Below are 19,286 nucleotides of genomic sequence, written 5' to 3' on the forward strand. Positions count from 1 at the left end.
GTCTGCCAGTCTGACGGCTGAGCCTCGCACCAATGTCCCGCCTTTTACTGCCGCTGAGCCAATGAAGGCACGAGCTCGCCGGGAAGCGCGAGATCTTGTGCACATAGCTGAGCAGGGCATTGGCTTCAGAACAGCGCTGCTAGCTTTTGTTTTTTCAAAAGAGAGCCCGGCGCGTTCTGACAGCCGGGCTCGGGGTGATGACAGCCAGGAAAAGCAGCCGGGCGGTAATTGATTTTACCTGGGCGGCCCGCCCACTTGTTTGATCCTAGGGAGAACACTGAGCTTCAGGAGTCAAATCCCAGCTGTTGTGAAATATTTCTTCTTTCACCTCAGAAATACTGCAAGGATTAAATGTCGCATGCTTCCAACGGATCTTCCAACCCTAGTTCATGCCTTCATTACATCAAGGCTGGACTACTGCAATGTTCTCTATACAGGCCTTCCAAACAAAGACCTGCACCACCAGCAACTAGTACACAATGCTGACGCAAGGCTGTTAACTAGCCAACCCCGCCATTGCCACATCACACCAACCCTTTGCTCACTCCACTGGCTCCTAATAAGATGGAGAATTCTATTTACGATTGGCTTATTGACATTCAAGTCCTTGCACAATCTGGGCCCTGGATACCTGAAGGACTTTTTGCAACTGCATCTCCCCCCCCCCCCGCCACAAAAAACAAAACAATGTAATACCTTGGTCACACCCAGAGTCCACCTCAAAACCTTTGGAGACAGAGCCTTCTGTCATGCTCGGGGATGAGCTCTGGATAAAATAGAATGAGGTTCAGTTGGATTTCATCCTCTAATTAGTGCACTTGAGCAGGTGTGTGCGGGGGGTTAAACTTACCCAGCAGCATTCTTCTTTAATCCGTCACACGGCGCGTCCCACGATGTGTTCCACGCCGCGTCACGTGACTACTACGCTTCCTCCTTCAACCTGGAAGGAGGAAGTGTTTGTACTCACGTGACTCGACTTGGGACGTGCCGTGGGACGGGTTAAAGAAGAAGGCTGCTGGGTAAGTTTAACCCCGCCGCACACACCTGCTCAAGTGCACTAATTAGAGGATGAAATCCCAATGAAACTCAATCAGATTTCATCCGAATTTTATCCAAAGCTCATCCCTGGTCATGCTGCCCCTACACTTTGGAACTACCGGCCAAACCCAATCAGGACAGCTCCATCCCTTGAAGCATTTAAGTCCAAATTGAAAACCCACCTGTTTAGTCTGGCATTTATGAACAATTGACTATTTTCTCTGTAACACACTCCAGCCTGCAACCCTGTGTTGATCTGAGATAACTATGCGATTTAAGGCCTATGGGAGAAAAGCGCTTTACAAATGTTATTGTTATTAAAAATGAGTTAAAGTTATTTGGGACTTCTTGCAGCCCCCAGGAGTCCTCCTGTGCCCACGACGCTGGTCCAAGTCCCTCCAGCCGGCCATGCGCCTGCTCATCAAGCTCCTGCGGGCGGGGGCGTTCTGCACATGCACAGAAATTGCTACCAGGGCTGTGGAGTCGGAGTCGTGGAGTCGGAGTCGTGGAGTCGGGCAATTTTGGGTGCCTGGAGTCGGAGTCGGGAAAAAATGCTCCGACTCCTAATGAATTTGTAACTGTAATTAAAATAGAAAATATGATAAAATGTTCTATTTCTCAGATAATAGTCATTAAAAATAATGTATTTATACAGTATATATACAGTAATAGCTGTGCTTAGTCCACAAAAATGAAATAAACCAATCAAAATTAGTTACTTGTGGTGCTTCAATAAAGCAGTCCCCGTATTTTTAAGGTCAGATATACATATCTGATTGTGACTGTATATATGATGTGTACACAGGAATCTCTTATATATACTAAATAACATCTATGCTGTAAGAATAAAGCCTGATGTGTAGCTGTGTCACTAATAGAGATGGTCAACGAGATGGAAATAATTCTGCATTGATGCTGATTTATGCAAATGTATGCACTCCCTTTGCTGATGAAATCAAATAATTTGATATGTTGTTAAAATTTGGTTTGGTGACTACAAATTAAAGGGTAACTGAGACGGATGAAAAGTAAAGTTTTATACATACCTGGGGCTTCCTCCAGCCCCCTTCAGGCTAATCAGTCCCTCGCTGTCCTCCACCACCCGGATCTTCTGCTATGAGTCCTGGTAATTCAGCCAGTCAGCGCTGTCCGGCCGCATGCCGCTCCCACAGCCAGGAACATTCTGCACCTGCGCAATAGTGCTGCACAGGTGTAGTATGCTCCTGGCGGCGGAGTGTGTGCATGCGCACTACGCCTGACTGGCTCAAGTACCTGGACTCATAGCAGAAGATCCAGGTGGTGGAGGAGGACAACGAGGGACTGATTATCCTGAAGGCAGCTGGAGGAAGCCCCAGGTATGTATAAAACTTTAATTTCATCTGTCCCAGGTTTACTTTGTTACACAGTAGTACTATACTCTACATATGCACTCCCCACAGAGCTGCAGGGAATCCACTGAGAATGCTGTGCACATTGAATACAGAGGTGTTGTCTGTTTACAATCTCCTCATTCCCCTGCAGAGTACCTGCACATCATTCTTACATGTACCCACACTTACATTGCCTAGGGCCTGATAGATGTTCTTTGTTCCGGTTTGGACCTTTTACAAGTACTCTTACCAAGGACTAGTTTTAGTCTAAAGGGAATAAATATAGTAGTCTACATATCCTTCTCACTTCAGTTGTCTTTGTAAAATTCCTAAGCGTTGGCAGTTAAGAGACGAATTTCATGTTACATACTTTTAATCAACAAAATTGTAATATGCAAATTAGAGGAGTCGGAGTCGTGGAGTCGGAGTCGTGGAGTCGGAGTCGGTGGAATCCTAAACTGAGGAGTCGGAGTCGGTGGATTTTTGGACCGACTCCACAGCCCTGATTGCTACGGCGCATGTGCATAGCGGTCTTGACCATGGGAGCGTGTTCATGGTGTGTGTTAATTCTGGCTGCCGGCAAACGGCCAACTTAGCGGGCGTCATCATTGCTGGCCTGAGGGACTTTGACTGGCGTTGTGGGTACAGGAGGACTACAGGGGGCTACAAGAGGCCCCAGGTAAGTTCAACTCATTTTTTATTTAGCCTTAAATCTCCCTTTAAGTTTTTCTTCTTCTGATAAGAGTGCCCCTTCCATTCTCAAGCTGCCCACAGGCTAGTTGTTGGCAATTTGGGGGGTGTTAAATGACTACTGTACATGCCTCTGTGTCCCAGTCATTATACATATTCCGCCTCAAGTCCACTTTACCTCCGATTTTCAGTCATTTGTGTACAAGAGCACTTTGAAAGGAATGGAAAAATAAGGAAACCAGCAAATGTTCAAGGTCAGGCTGGAGTATTTAGATGTAGCAGCAGTCAATTGACTGAATCTTGAATGTTAATCTTCTGATTCAATTATTTTCTATGTACACCTGGGTACTTCTACAGCAGTGATGCTGGAGCCACCTTGTGGCAGGCTGAGGTTATCACATTCTTGAGAACCAGCCTACTGAACGCTACTTAGCACAGTGTGTTCGGTGAAAGTGATTATGTTTTATCTCCAGATTTCTCCTGACAGGTGCTCTGTAATTCTTTTGTATCAGTGATTTTAACATCAAGGCTAATTGTGGAAGTAACTGATTTATGACAGACAGTAAAGGCATGAAAACGATTGGCATTCAGGCTGCACTTAGCTATCATTGGCAGCCACATAGACAGGTATCATGCTATGCCACTGCGATACTGTATTATAGTAATGCTGATCAGCAAGATTATGTCTGCAAATATCGTTCTGTACACAATAGCCAGTTGGACGTAACTACAAATTAAGAGGCGCCGCCACATCCCACCCCAGTGGAAATTTCATGCATACCTCCTCCCTTCCTTTTTGTTAACCCTCAGTGTATCAGATCTCCCCCTCTACAGAAAGTGCTGATACCATCAATGCATGCGCAATAAAAATAGAAATTGGTAAATTTGTAAAATTTACCAACATTCTACTATTAAAGTATGTAAAGAAGGATTGTAAAATATCGGTATTAACCACTTCAGCCCACAGGGTTGTTCATTTTTTGCATCTGAGCAACTTTCACCTCCCATTCATTCACCAATAACTTTATCACTACTCATCACAATGAATTGATCTATATCTTGTTTTTGCCGTCACTAATTAGGCTTTCTTTGGGTGGTACATTTTGCTAAGAATTATTTTATTCTAAATCCATTTTAACAGGAAGATTAAGAAAGAAATGGAAAAAAAATCCTTATTTCTCAGTTTTTTACCATTATAGTTTAAAATTAATACATGCTACTGTAATTAAAACTAATGTATTTTATTTGCCCATTTGTCCTGCTTATTTACACCATTTAAATTATGTCCCTATCACAATGTATGGCGCCGATGTCCATCACATTTTTTTTTTTAATTGTAATTTTTTTTTTTTATTAAAAATTTTATTTGGGTAATTTTTGGTGTGGAAGGTAAACAGCTAATTTAAAATGTAAAATAATGTATTTATTTAATAAAAAATGGATGTCGGTGTAGTTTTACTATTTGGCCACACAAGATGGCCACAGTCAAAAAGTCCTGGAAGCGATCACGCTTCCAGGAACATGAATGAGGACGGGATACTTTTTTTTTTAACTCAGAAAGACTGCAGCCTCTGATAAGAGGCTGTCGGTTTTCTGCGGGGGACTTCGATCAATGAATGGGAGCTATAATTCCATTCATTGATTGCAGGGCCAGCGGCCGGCGAGAGCAAGCTCAGCCTATCTGGATGAGAATGTTCGTCCAGATAGACTTAAAGGGAACCTTAACTGATATGGATATGGATTTTTCCTTTTAAAATAATACCAGTTGCCTGACTCTCCTGCTGATCCTGTGTCTCTAATACTTTTATTAGGAGAGTGCGGAGTCCTGGGTGACACCCAGACAGCAGGCTTGAAAGGTAGGGCGAATGGTAGTGTGTAGCGCGGTAGCATGTATTATTTTAAAACTATAATGGCAGAAAACTGAGAAATAATTTTTTTCCCCTTTTTTATTTCTTATTTTTCCTGTTAAAATGCATTTAGAATAAAATAATTCTTAGCAAAATGTACCACCCCAAACAAAGCCTAATTGGTAGTGAAAAAAAACAAGATATAGATTGTTTTGTTGTGATAAGTAGTGATAAAGTTATTGGGGCTAAAATGTGAAAATTGCTCTGGTACAGAAGCGGAAAAATAGTTGTGAGGTGGTTAAACATTATTAGAGCTTAACTATACATAAAAAGCTTAGTTAAAGGACACATCCGGGCGAAAAAGAAATAAACAAGATCTACTTACCTGGGGCTTCCTCCAGCCCTTGGCAGCTGTCCTGTGCTCTTGCTGCAGCTCCACTCCCAGCCGGTGTCCCAGGGTCCCCCGTTGCAGATGCCTTTTGCACCTGCGCGTGGTTGCACTCCCATGGCCGGGAGCTTACTTCTGTGCCTGTGTGGAACGCTGAAAACTATAGGAGCAGAAGATCCCAACCTGGCGGGGTCGGCATCTGCAACGGAGGAGACCACGGACTGGAAGCGGAGGTGCGTTGAAGGACAGATAGGCTGCCAGGGGCTGAAGCCCAAGTCAAGTAGATCTTGTTGGGTTATTTTTTACCTCTAACCTATCCTTTACGAAAAAATTGTTTGCAAAATATGAGGACAACTGCTGCTACATCAGTTAATAGATCCTCAGTGACTGCCAGCTGCCGGCTTAGACACAGTCAGTCACTTGGACATGTGGGAGGAGAGGGGGGATGGGTGCAGGCAGCTAGAGATGGCCGAGCAAGGAAAAGGGCACTATGCATTGTTGCAGCAGGAGTCTCCCTTTTACAAAAAACGTTTTTATAGAATCTGAACAATGTACTATTAATTCTATGCCTGGGTAACAGTAAAAAAGGGCGCAGGAGGCTAGTGGACAAATCGGGCGCCGCCATTCACTCCTATAACAATTATAGTTTACTGGGCGCCGAACAGGAAAAAAGGGCGCCCGAGAATAATAACGTTTTCCAACGGCGCCCGAAGATTTTTCATGTTTTATAACTGCTTGTGATGATTTACGTTTCTTATTTCAATAAAACATTATTTTAAATGTTATCCCTTACTGTTTGTAAAACATTATTATTCACGAAACAAAGCGATCAGTACGTAATGTAAATTGTAATATATTTTATCCCTACTGTTTTTAAAACATTATTCTACACACAATACAGTGAGCACTAAGGAGGGTCTTAGGTTTAGGCACCAACAGGGGTGTCTTAGGTTTAGGCACCAACAGGGGGGTCTTAGGTTTAGGCACCAACAGGGGGGTCTTAGGTTTAGTCACCAACAGGGGGGTCTTAGGTTTAGGCACCAACAGGGGGGGTCTTACGTTTAGGCACCAACAGGGGGGGTCTTAGGTTTAGGCACCAACAGGGGGTCTTAGGTTTAGGCACCAACAGGGGGGTCTTAGGTTTAGGCACCAACAGGGGGTCTTAGGTTTAGGCACCAACAGGGGGGTCTTAGGTTTAGGCACCAACAGGGGGGTCTTAGGTTTAGGCACCAACAGGGGGTCTTAGGTTTAGGCACCAACAGGGGGGTCTTAGGTTTAGGCACCAACAGGAGGGTCTTAGGTTTAGGCACCAACAGGGGGGGGGTGTTATAAACTGTTCTTATCACCTTGCTTCGACACCATCGTCTCACAGACTGTGAGATCACTTGACTCTCCACACCGCAAACCGGATATAGACTTCCTCAGGCTTTTTCCAATGTTTACGTTATTTATTCAGGAAACAGGAATACAGATAGATACATTCATCTCCTGGCAAAGCAGACTTCCATGTTGCGTTACAGCTACTTGAGTATCTATCCTACTGAAGATACCCAGGTCTTCTTGTATCTACTCTATGTTACATCTAGACTAACTATGTACAGCATACATTATATCAGATTACAGAAAGGAATAACATGCTTAGAAGTCCCAGTCAGCCTGGCGAGCTAGCGTGAAAGTCAAGAGCAGAAGTGAGCTCTCATAGCTCCCTCCACCTTTAATAGCGACTAGGAAAGAGTTAAATATGACATCACCTTCGCCACCCCCTAAACCAGTTTATTGGTGGACCCTACTCGTGGTGTCATCCTACACGCCTACTCGATTAATATTTAATGTCACCTTTCCTTTACTTACAGGAATGTGGATGTTTTGTAAACATGGCCAATGTTTTCTGTTCTGGTGGTGGTACATGCCCAGGTCAGAGAGACCCGCGGCCTTGTTCAGAACAGCTTCTTGGTATGTTCTAGTTCTGCTGACAGAACTGCAGATTTTCTCTCTTCAGAGAAAATCCCCTTAAAGGGCAGGTCTGCTCATCAAGCCTTTCTGACTAACTCAGTCCAAATAACTGAGGCCTACTTAAATTATAACAATCCCCCCTAAAACGGCTTGACCCGCAGATCCCAGCGTCTGAACCTCCCAGTACCTGGTTTCTTTCGTTTATGTTTCACTTTTCGATGTTCGTGCTCACACAACTTCTCTGCTCTCGGTGGCTACCCCTGGAAGAGAGAGAGCAAGACCTCTTGGTCTTCCTGTAACCAGGCTCTCTGGGGAGGCCCTACTTCTAAGTCCCTCAACACCACATGCTCAGCATTTGCGTCACTTGCGTATCACTCACAAACTTGCATGACCACAGAAAAGTGAAACTCGTTTGGTTGTTACAAAACGGAGCAGTGCCAGGTGCCTTCTAAAAGAGCGCCTTTATACAATCAGCTCCTAGGTACTACTAAACCTATACCCGTAACCCTGTATATCCCTTAATTTAAACTATTGGTTCCGGAGATTGTTTATGAGGCACCAATCTCTGGACCAGGTTAATTTATTTTACGTAATTTTAACCCGCAACCTCACCTGGATAACGATGCCTAAAGTTGTCATCCCCATCCAGACGACCAGTGGGTGTAGAAAGAACTTTGGAACTGCAGATGCCCCGTCCGAGTGTCCCTGGAACATCACCGGAACCTTTGTCCACCAGGGCAGACTGGAACTCACCTGCTCATTTTTGTGTTCTACCTCGTTAAGATCACCTGTATCATGGTGAAATCTTACCTCTAACTTAGTGTACTGTTTGTTTAACCTTTGTAACAACATGTGGCCGTCTTGGATCAAACCCTGTTCCCCTTTGTCCCATGTCGTGTTCTCTTTCAGGACGGGAACTACTCGTGAAACTTTGACCTTTAGAGTTCTCTTAACAATTTGAGAAACAACGTCATCCAGCCTGGATGACAGGATCCATATGGGATCTCCACTCACACAATATGTTCCCCTTGGAAAACTCCCCCTTATCGGAACAATTATGAGAATATACCTTGAATGTATCACTAGACCTTATGTTAAAAAAACCAAACCCTTCCTTCAGCCACCGGAACTATTGGTTTGGCTTCAGGGTGGATCTTTTGAATGGTAGCCTCGCAGTCTGCGTTATTGAACCCGCAGGCTTCTTCACTAAATTTGGCTTGCCCCGGCCAACGCAGATACTTCTGCAAGAATTGCCCGCATGAGGACAACTCTACTTGCTTCACCTCCCCGTCTAGCACCAAAAAAGGTTGACCTCTCAGGTCCTGGTGTAAGACATGTGTTGAGGTGGGAACTAAGGAAGTGGCGGTGCCTAAAGGAATGTTGCACCGTTTCCATTTGTTCACCCAAACATCTCGAAGATGCCATGCAAAAGATCCTTCTCCAGAAAAGTTACTATACCTCCCCTTGTCCAATCTCTCGCTGACAAAATATGTCCCCAGCTGTCCTGATTGGACCTCTTCCCCCCTTACGTCCTGAGGCACAATATGTACCTGAGGTCGGGAAGACTGTACTCTCTGCAATCTTTCGATTAAGAGTACCTCTTCACTTACCCAACTATCATGAGGATAAGCTGCTGCATAGGGACTGTGTAATATCGTCCCCTGTTGTGACCCGTGTAGTGTGGATGGGGTTCCCTGTGTTGGCTTTCCCTCCCCCGGGACCGCTCTCCCCACCCTCTTTGTCACCTGGAAATGTGGCTTGATCTCGATTTTTACTTCTTGTTTCGAGAACCTCCCACCCTTGGCTTTCCAGCCTTTACGTGTGTATAGTTGTTTCAGAGGCACTCTCTGTTGGTAGCTCCAGAGTGTGATGTGGTCCCCTGCGTCTCTCTGGTAAGAGAATTGACGCCTCCTGCTCGTTCCTCTCCAATCTGGAACCATCTCACTCTGCATAACCAAGACAAGGTACCCCTGAATCACACACTCCACCTTTTGCATGTACCCATTGTACTGCAATGTACCTTTTAACAAACCTTTGGATCGGTGCATTGATTCTGGGAGTGTGGCATTCAATAGCAGATTTACACTGCCATTAAATTCCCACTGCCCGCACACTTGACCCTTCAGACCTTTCACCCACCTTGTGCCATGAAATTTGCTTTCTCCTGGCACAAGTGCTCTTTTCCTCCGTCCCTGCATGGTCCATCTGGGCCAAGCGGAGGGAGGTGTGAAAGGATCAGTACCTTTGTCACCCAACATTAACATGCTTGGGCCTTGCATTCTCATTAACCCCTTATTATACATGAGAATGTCCTCTCTTCGTTCTCCTAGGACGGAATGGCAACCTAGGATCGCCATCAGCACGGTACTCCTCATTATAAAAGCACCACCCTGGGAAAGAAAAACATTAGCACTTTGCATTATGCTTTGCTCCGACAGTTTTGTTAGTCTCTTTCCGATTTCAGGAATCTCGCGGTTTAGTCTCTTTCCAATTTCAGGAATCTCGTGTTTTAGTCTCTTTCCGATTTCAGGAATCTCGTGTTCCTCCAAGCTTAGATTGGCATCTGGAACCTTTCGCTTATCCGACTGACATCTCCATCTTTGCTGCCAGCACTGCAGCTGTCTCAATTCCATATTGCCAAACACCTGAAATCGAAATACAAACAAATCAATTCTTATTAATGATTTGGGATTCGCCCTGCGGCTTGTACTCTTTACCCTTTAAATTGATCAATATATATCGTAATTGATCTCGTTGCTTTATGGTTCTCATGAACTCTGTTTACTCTTATTGGTAGATTGGAGTTAAACTTCACCCCCCTACCTCAGTACTATCCTCAGTACTTACCTGTTTAAAATATGCTCCCGCGGACTTCACCTTTGGAAGCTCGCTTCCCCTTTGGAAGCTCTCACCTCATTGCAGCTCACTCCACATCCCCCCCTATCTGTCCATGCGCGGCCGTCGCATGCACAGATTACGGATGCCACACCTGTTGCTGCTTTGCAGGTGAGCCTGCAATGCTCTTACTCATTATCGCATTTACTTGTCTAGAACTTCATCGCGATACCAGCTCTGCTAGAAGTTCTGTGTGTTGTACCCTCTGATCAATGTTTGCCGTGCCACTACCCCCAGACTTCACAAAAAAAACGGCTGCCTCCCTGCAGGAAGGAGCGCTTTGCACTTAAACTACACAGGGTGCAGGGCTAAGCATACCAGCGTCACATGCCTGTATGCAGATCCCTGAATGCCCACTTGGGAGGTAGTCACCTGGCAAACACCGTACTGATACACTGTCACTCTGTAAACGGCAATTCTATCATCTGTATAATTGCCCCATGAACTGCTGTCAGTCCTTGTTCTTTGTGCTACAATTGACAGGAGCTGGAAAAAAACATATTTGACCAACCAAAAAAAAAACCCCACAAAAAAACAGCCCAGCATAGACCTCTCAGTCAAGCTCTGGCCCTGTCCACGACAAAAACCGGAAAAAACGTTACCGCTCTGCATCAGCGGCGACGGAAACCCGTATTGGTCAACTCCCTTTTTTTCCACCTCCGGCACCCCCCTGATGCACTGTCCCCCCCTATACTCTATTGGGAACCAATGCTGCACCACCCATTAAGGTGCCCCACTTACAGGAAGAATCCCATAAGCAACACAGTACAGACACTTTCCTGACCTGCACTGCTACGTGTGTCCCTGCACCGAGCTGGGAAACACTTCCTATTCTGGTATTCCTGTCCATGGACTCTGGGAAAAACTCTGGGGAAATACTTTGAGAACCGAGACACACAGGAGAACGTCTCTGTATTTCTACCCCCCTTCCTTTCAGCTGCTCTGCCCGGAGCCGCGAGCACAGCCTGACGTGACGTGGATCCCCCCAGCCCCTCCTCCCCCCTGCCATGACGTGTGGGGGCCATGACTCACGGGGGCGGGCTCTCTCCACTGCCGCCATTTTGAGTCCTGGACTGCCAGCCAAGATGGCTGCTCCCATAGCAGCCTCTCGTTCCTATAGACCTAGGAGAGAGAACAAAATACAAACAAACATGCCTAGTCACACACAGCATCTATCCACAGTGCACAAAAATCAGCCTCAGCATTCCTTCACGTCTCAGCTGTAATCCGAACTGCAATCAAACATACGGATCCCCAGAGACGTAGGAATCTCTCTCCCTCTATCCCCTCTCTCCACAACTCATCTGCAGCTTATCTCAGCCATAACTCAGAACTATTACAGCGCTATTACTGAGACGAACAACAGACGAGCTGGCTAAACAACATAACAGATACCGACATTTAAAGCCTTTGAAGCAGCTCTGACTGGGACGAGATAAGCCTACTTATCTCTCTACGCTTTCCATTATGGACAGAGAGGGAAAAAAAACACCCTGATCGGGCTCGGGAAAAAACGCCAGCTCACCGAAGGAAAAAAATTACTTCTCTCCTGTCTACTCTGCTACCTCTCTCTCTTTCTTCTCTCCCCTCCACCTGCTCGACAGCCGCCCCCCCTTATCTCTTCCGCGGGCAGCTCTCTGCTAAGCGAAAACACAGCTGGCATCACTCCCAATCTCTGGACGGGGAGAAAAAAAAACAAAACCAACACAGAAAAAGGAACAACACACAAAAAAAAATGAAGCACGCAGCCTCCCCGCTGCAATTAACACAGACTGTACACCTTAACACATCATTCTCTCCTTGTTATAACACCCAAATACAACACATATAATGCCATATAACAACGTAACAACGTAAATCCAACTTGCCTGAGCAGAGGACTTCGTAGGCCTGCCAATTCGCCCAGCTTGTGGCAACTTCACGAACCTTGAGTGGACCCCCTGGAATTACTGAGCCATCTCTGTGTACCCACACTGGCTCAGCGGATCGATCTCCAGCGGCAGCTGCCAGCCGGCCTCGGAGCTTCCAGTCACCTGCGACCCGGTTTTGGCTATGACTGATGTGCACTTTCAGTCAAAGTTTAACATCCACGCGGTTCGCCGCTGGTTTCCACGAATTGCAGCAGCCCGTCGTGTGCTTGCTTGGCTCACGCAATGCACACTCTCACACCAGCTTATCAGTATCAGCTTGATAAGCTTTACAGTCCGCGTCCGTCTATTCCGCTTGTTTTGCTGTGGAATATCTTGAAACCATTTTCCGTCGGCCCCGGCCCCGTCTGCCTGTATAGTTAGGCAGGGAAGGATTTCAGGCACCACTGTTATAAACTGTTCTTATCACCTTGCTTCGACACCATCGTCTCACAGACTGTGAGATCACTTGACTCTCCACACCGCAAACCGGATATAGACTTCCTCAGGCTTTTTCCAATGTTTACGTTATTTATTCAGGAAACAGGAATACAGATAGATACATTCATCTCCTGGCAAAGCAGACTTCCATGTTGCGTTACAGCTACTTGAGTATCTATCCTACTGAAGATACCCAGGTCTTCTTGTATCTACTCTATGTTACATCTAGACTAACTATGTACAGCATACATTATATCAGATTACAGAAAGGAATAACATGCTTAGAAGTCCCAGTCAGCCTGGCGAGCTAGCGTGAAAGTCAAGAGCAGAAGTGAGCTCTCATAGCTCCCTCCACCTTTAATAGCGACTAGGAAAGAGTTAAATATGACATCACCTTCGCCACCCCCTAAACCAGTTTATTGGTGGACCCTACTCGTGGTGTCATCCTACACGCCTACTCGATTAATATTTAATGTCACCTTTCCTTTACTTACAGGAATGTGGATGTTTTGTAAACATGGCCAATGTTTTCTGTACTGGTGGTGGTACATGCCCAGGTCAGAGAGACCCGCGGCCTTGTTCAGAACAGCTTCTTGGTATGTTCTAGTTCTGCTGACAGAACTGCAGATTTTCTCTCTTCAGAGAAAATCCCCTTAAAGGGCAGGTCTGCTCATCAAGCCTTTTTGACTAACTCAGTCCAAATAACTGAGGCCTACTTAAATTATAACAGGGGGGTCTTAGGTTTAGGCACTAACAGGGGGGTCTAGGGGTTAGGGATAGGTACAGGGAGGGTTACTTAGGCACCAACAGGGGGGGTCTTAGGTTTAGGCATCAACAGGGGGGTCTAGGGGTTAGGGGTAGGTACAGGGAGGGTTACTTAGTAAAAAAAAATTTAAACGTTATTATACGTTTCACTATTTAAACGAAAGATTAACGTTTTTACAATTGCCGATTTAGTGCACATTATTTAATGATTTATAACTTTATAAAACATTAATTTTAAACGAAATACAGTACAATACATTTTTAAACGTTATCCATGCTTATCGTTTAAAACCCCGGGCCCTTTTTTCCCAGCGCCCCTTTTTAACGTACACCTATGCCTGGACCTGGGCTGTAAGAGAGCCATTTCCTTGTGCTGGAGAGGCTGCGTGCCGCGTCTTCAGATAGTCGTCACGCTATGGTATTGGGATGAGGGATGCCCCTTCACATGTGCTGGAGTCGAAGCAATCTGCTTTCAAAGATAACATTTTATTATGCTGAAGAGATTTAGAGTTCCCAAGTAACTAAATCTGTCTTATTGTTAGCCTGAGGACTGGGTACTTGTACTTCATTTATATCAAGGCTTAAAAAACAGTGTGTGATCGGTCCCTGAAGCCCTGTTGCCATTACGCACTGCACAGCTCTGTGATGTGTGCAGTTTCCAGTCCTGATGATGTGCACAATTATGTCATCACATGTGATGCGCTACAGGATGCAGTCTGCCCACCTTACAGATCACCTGTGCAGATCAGGGTGGCGTAGTGCTGGGTCCCTGGTTCTAGTATCAGCCAGGATACTGTGTGCAAGGAGTTTGTATATTCTCCCCGTGTCTTCGTGGGTTTTCTCCGGGCACTCCAATTTCCTCCCACATCCCAAAAACATACAGATAAGTTAACTGGCTTCCCCCTAAGTTGCAACACTAAGTCCAAAAAGGACAATCCCTATAGGCATAAAAATAGAGTATGGTCACTCATGTGTAAAGAACTATATAGTTAAAAAGAGTCCCAGTCGGGTTACTCTTAACGTGAGGTTCGGTGTGTATATAAACACTGGACGAAAAGTGGAGGTCTTTGCTGATCCCCCACGCTGACAAGTGTGTCAGAGTGGTGTAGCTATTCCACATGTACCGAATCTACACAATTAGAGGCAGTTGTAATGATCCTGCTCAGTCAGTATCTGATAGTACTTGAGACCTGCAGTGATCTGCATAGAATTTACAGCTGTCACTAATGAGCGCTGAGGTAGTACAAAAAGTGCATAGGTGCTATTTACATAGTGTTTGTATAACGGACTTCTGACATGTTTCACCCTAACGGCTTTATCAAAGAATGCTGTACATATATACAATGAGTAAACAAAAGTGCACCCTCCACCAACAAAATTCCCCCCAGCAGCAAGCCCCAGTCAGAGCTGAAGCACCCTGTTCGGTGCAGATTTAAATACTGCTGATGATGGGCTGACCACCCTGGAGGGGTGTGTCAGCTCTCGTATGAACATACCGGTTCCGTGGTGGCATAGTGGGGAGCAGTCCACTGCGAGTGCGATGACTGTATGCCCCTGAACAAGCGCTGCGTGCACTGTGCGGTGAGAGCAGTGACGTCATCGCACTTCCGCTTTCCGGAGGCGTCACTTCCGGTCCCGGCGTTCCCATGGTGACCATGGACGCCAGTGGGGTAAACAAAGCGTCCTATTGGTAGGACAACGGCGAGGGGACAAGGCGCTCCAAACATTTAAAAACTGTGCCGATCACACGAATTGCGGGTTTACACGCATATTTACATACGCAGAATAGCACAGATATATCCGCATAGCCAAGCGTGCCCTCGATCTGGGCTGCATTGCGGACCGATGTGTACCAGTGTATGGCCCCTATTAGACGTATACAGTCGCAGGATGCCTATGTCTTAAAGTGCATACAATTGTGCACATATAACATCCAAAGTGGAGCTCGTGTATACATATATAAATACTTATGAAGCATGCCATCAGATAAGCGGATTACTCAATCTGCATATAGTTACACATAAAAATGTGCCATATATCTAGATAGGGTGACACGCAGCATATAAGTGAGAATTGCAGGTTAAAGAGTAGATAAGCTTGCAGATGTGTGTCAAAAGCTACAAGACTGCATGGGGTGAAATACTCTGTAATTACATGTGTGATACATGATGAATTGTGCCACAGATATATCTATGTTGCATATGTCGCAGATAGCAGACGGAGAACATGCTTACAAAAAACAGGCCAAATTGAAGTCCTCATTTAGACCGTTTGGAGCAATCGTGTCCAAACGATATATCCATTGGGACTCAATCTGGGTCAACTTCCTGTCCAGATTTCCTCCCCTAATATTCTTCCGCCAATGTTGTACCCCCCAAAAGGAGATCTCGAATCTCGATTGGGGGTGAACCAAGTTCATGTGTCTTGCCACCGCTGTATCGTTTTTATGTTTGATGTCTCCTATATGCTCCAACACTCTCTCTTTCAATGCTCGTGTGGTCTTACCAACATACAACAGATCGCATTTACATCTTGCTGCGTATACCACCGCCTTTGTATTACAGGTGATAAATGACCTAATTTCAAAGGACCTGCCGTTTCTTGGGGCTATGAAACTCTTTACAGTGGGCATGTATTTACACGCTTTGCATTTGCCACAGTGAAAGGACCCATGTGGTTTGGTAGGTAGCCACGTCTTTGATTGTGTTGGAGTTCTCGAGAAAGTGCTGTGCACCAGAATGTCCTTTAAATTCGGTGCCCTTCTGTATGTTATGGACGGATTAGGGGTGAGAAATCCTGGACAGATCCCTGTCTTTAGTGAGGATTGGCCAATAGTGTTTCACTATTTCAAACACCGTGTGTGAGTGTTCAGTGAACGTACCAACAAGCCGTGGTGGCGCACGTTGGGGTTCACTCTTGGCCACATCCAGTCGTTTAATCTCTGGGGCATTAATCAAAGTCTGCTGTCTGGGGGTTAATTTCGCACGATCATATGCGCTTTTAATGACCTGCTCTGGGAAGCCTCTCTGCTGGAATCTCTGAGTTAACAATTTGCTTTCTTTCTCAAATGCTTGCTCATTCGAACAGTTTCTGCGAGCCCGCAGAAACTGACCGATCGGGATGCTTTTTTTGAGTGATCTAGGATGGGAGCTATCCCACTTCAACAGCGAATTCGTCGCAGTCGGTTTGCGGAAGATACATGTCTCTATTCTTCCTTGTCCATCTTTCTTAATCGCTAGATCTAGGAAATTAATGTTTGTGTCACTCACTTCATAAGTGAATCTCATCCCTATTTTATTTGTATTGAGTATCGTGACAAAATCAGTGAATAAATCTCGAGGGCCCTCCCAGAGTATCAGGATATCATCAATAAAACGCCCCCAGTAAGTAATGTGCGCTGTATAGAACTCAAGATCCTCAACAAAGACAATGGTGTCCTCCCACCAGCCCAGGAACAGATTCGCAAATGAGGGGGCACAGGCCGTCCCCATAGCACTGCCCCTGAGCTGGTGGTACGTGTTTCCTCCAAACCAAAAGATGTTATGAGTAAGGATGAATGACAGAAGGTTAATGATGGTGATATTGTGCTGTTCCAAATGGGTGCCCCTAGTTGACAAAAAATGCTGTACTGCTTTTAACCCCAAATCATGCTGTATGTTACTGTATAAGGCCTCCACATCAATACTGGCAAGTAGTGTATGAGGTGCCACTGTAAGATCTTGGAGGTTCATGAGGACATCCTTTGTGTCCTTCAGATATGATGGTAGGGCCTCGACATGGGGACAGAGAAATGTATCTATATACTGACTAGACATGTCTGTCAGACTATCACGTCCGGATACAATAGGCCTACCAGGTGGTGGAGACCTATTTTTGTGTATTTTTGGGAGGGCATAAAACACAGCCATCACCGGATGTTCGGTGGATTTTTTGAGGCGTTCATAATCCTCCATATCTAGTCCACCATTGTCAAATCTATTCTTAAGTAACTCCTGTAATTCATTTTGATGGTCAGGTAGTGGATTCTTGGACAGTTTCTTATATTGTTGTTGGTCACCAAGCAGTTCCATGCACATATGTTCATATAATGTTTTATCCATTACTACAATGTTGCCTCCCTTATCAGCAGGTTTAATCACAAGTTGGTCATTCTTTCTAAGATCCTCTAGGGCCCGCCTCTCCTTCTGATAAAGATTATCCCGCATGGGGTGATGATATGTATCAACTTCCAGCTGCCTTAATGCTCGCGTGACCATCTCCACAAAGGTACTAATCTGGGGGTATTGTGTCAAAGACGGGCAAAATGTACTCTTCTTCTTGTCACCACTCGGTGGTGCAAGTTCTATTGTCCCTTCATTATTCTCTTTGAGTAATTGCTCCAAGGCCTCTAAGGCCTCCCTTTCACATCTTTTACTCTTTCTGTCTTTAGCTTCCTTCGACTCAAAAACCTTTATGAGAGCAAGTTTACGTGCGAACATGTTAATGTCTTTCACCCACTCAAATGCGTTGTATCGAGCTGTTGGTACATATGAGAGGCCCTTAGAAAGCAGTGATATTTGTATAGGTGATAATGGATAAGCAGATAGATTTATGACCCACATAGAACTGATTGTTTCACCCATAGGAAGTGTTTCGTTCACCACTGATGGTTCACTTTGCCTCTTTTTTGGCCTGTGTACCCCCACCTCTTTCTGTCTCGTAAACCCACCGGTTGCTGGGTTGATATGGTGGTTTCCGTGTTTACACATTGTGGGTTCGGTAGACCCAGTGGTTTGTCTAAAAAACCTCCTTGTGGATTACTGGGATTCTGGCGTCCTTTAGGGGGGTGTTGTCTAGGGATATATGGTTTCTTTCTATTCCTATTCTTGTGTCTCTGTTGTCGGGGCGCCCCTGAAGCAGATCCTGTGTCACTTTCTGATTGTGTCTCTGTCTCAGAGGCACTGGCTCGTGGACTGCTCTGTTTACCCTCTCCCTTTGGTTTTTCAGACCAGGTATAAACTTTATTGTTTTTAAAATCAAGACTATCACGTAGGAACTTCTTTTGTTTTCTATTCTTAATATCCTCAGTGTATAGGTTGACTTTTCTCTGAAGCTTGTCCTCAAATTTCTCAAAATCTGGATGTCCAGATAATTCGAGCAGTATTTTTTGTTCACTTTGTAATTTATTTCGTATTTTTTCGGAATATTTTAATTCATAGTCATGTAAGTATTTCATTTGTTCCAACGTTTGTTTTGTCTTAAGTTCATCCCACCCTTTCATAAAACCAGTATCCTGGGTGTGTGAATGAGGTTTAGTGAGGATGCGTAGGCCTCGAACCGTGATTTGCTCTTTTAGATAAATGCTATAGCTAGCCACTTCCCATGTCGATCGTGTGAACTCTTTATATGTCTTAAAGATGTCTCTAAATACAGGTTCTACGTCTGTGTCTGCGCTATACGTACTATCATCATCATCAGTAGGATTGTTTGTAAATGCATCCCTCACTGCACTAGTAAGGGATTCAATGGTTGGGAGACCCTCTGATAGGTAGGCCATACCCAGGTGAACAGGTGCTCGGTACACCTAACATCAATGAGACTGCACACTAGCCGAGAAAACGTATACCAGGGAAAAAAATGTGCAACACTAAGTCCAAAAAGGACAATCCCTATAGGCATAAAAATAGAGTATGGTCACTCACGTGTAAAGAACTATATAGTTAAAAAGAGTCCCAGTCGGGTTACTCTTAACGTGAGGTTCGGTGTGTATATAAACACTGGACGAAAAGTGGAGGTCTTTGCTGATCCCCCACGCTGACAAGTGTGTCGGAGTGGTGTAGCTATTCCACATGTACCGAATCTACACAATTAGAGGCAGTTGTAATGATCCTGCTCAGTCAGTATCTGATAGTACTTGAGACCTGCAGTGATCTGCACAGTTTTTAAATGTTTGGAGCGCCTTGTCCCCTCGCCGTTGTCCTACCAATAGGACGCTTTGTTTACCCCACTGGCG

General features: G+C 45.2%; 1 protein-coding gene across 5 annotated transcripts in view; it reads left to right on the forward strand.

The window, feature by feature from the left end:
• Window positions 1-19,286, forward strand: part of ANK1 (ankyrin 1) — a 460,733-nt gene that overhangs the window by 129,713 nt on the left and 311,734 nt on the right. The gene's annotated exons all lie outside the window — the stretch shown is intronic.

The sequence above is a fragment of the Hyperolius riggenbachi genome, chromosome 3 (genome assembly GCF_040937935.1).
Source record: "Hyperolius riggenbachi isolate aHypRig1 chromosome 3, aHypRig1.pri, whole genome shotgun sequence".
NCBI classification, from domain to species: Eukaryota; Metazoa; Chordata; class Amphibia; order Anura; family Hyperoliidae; genus Hyperolius; species Hyperolius riggenbachi.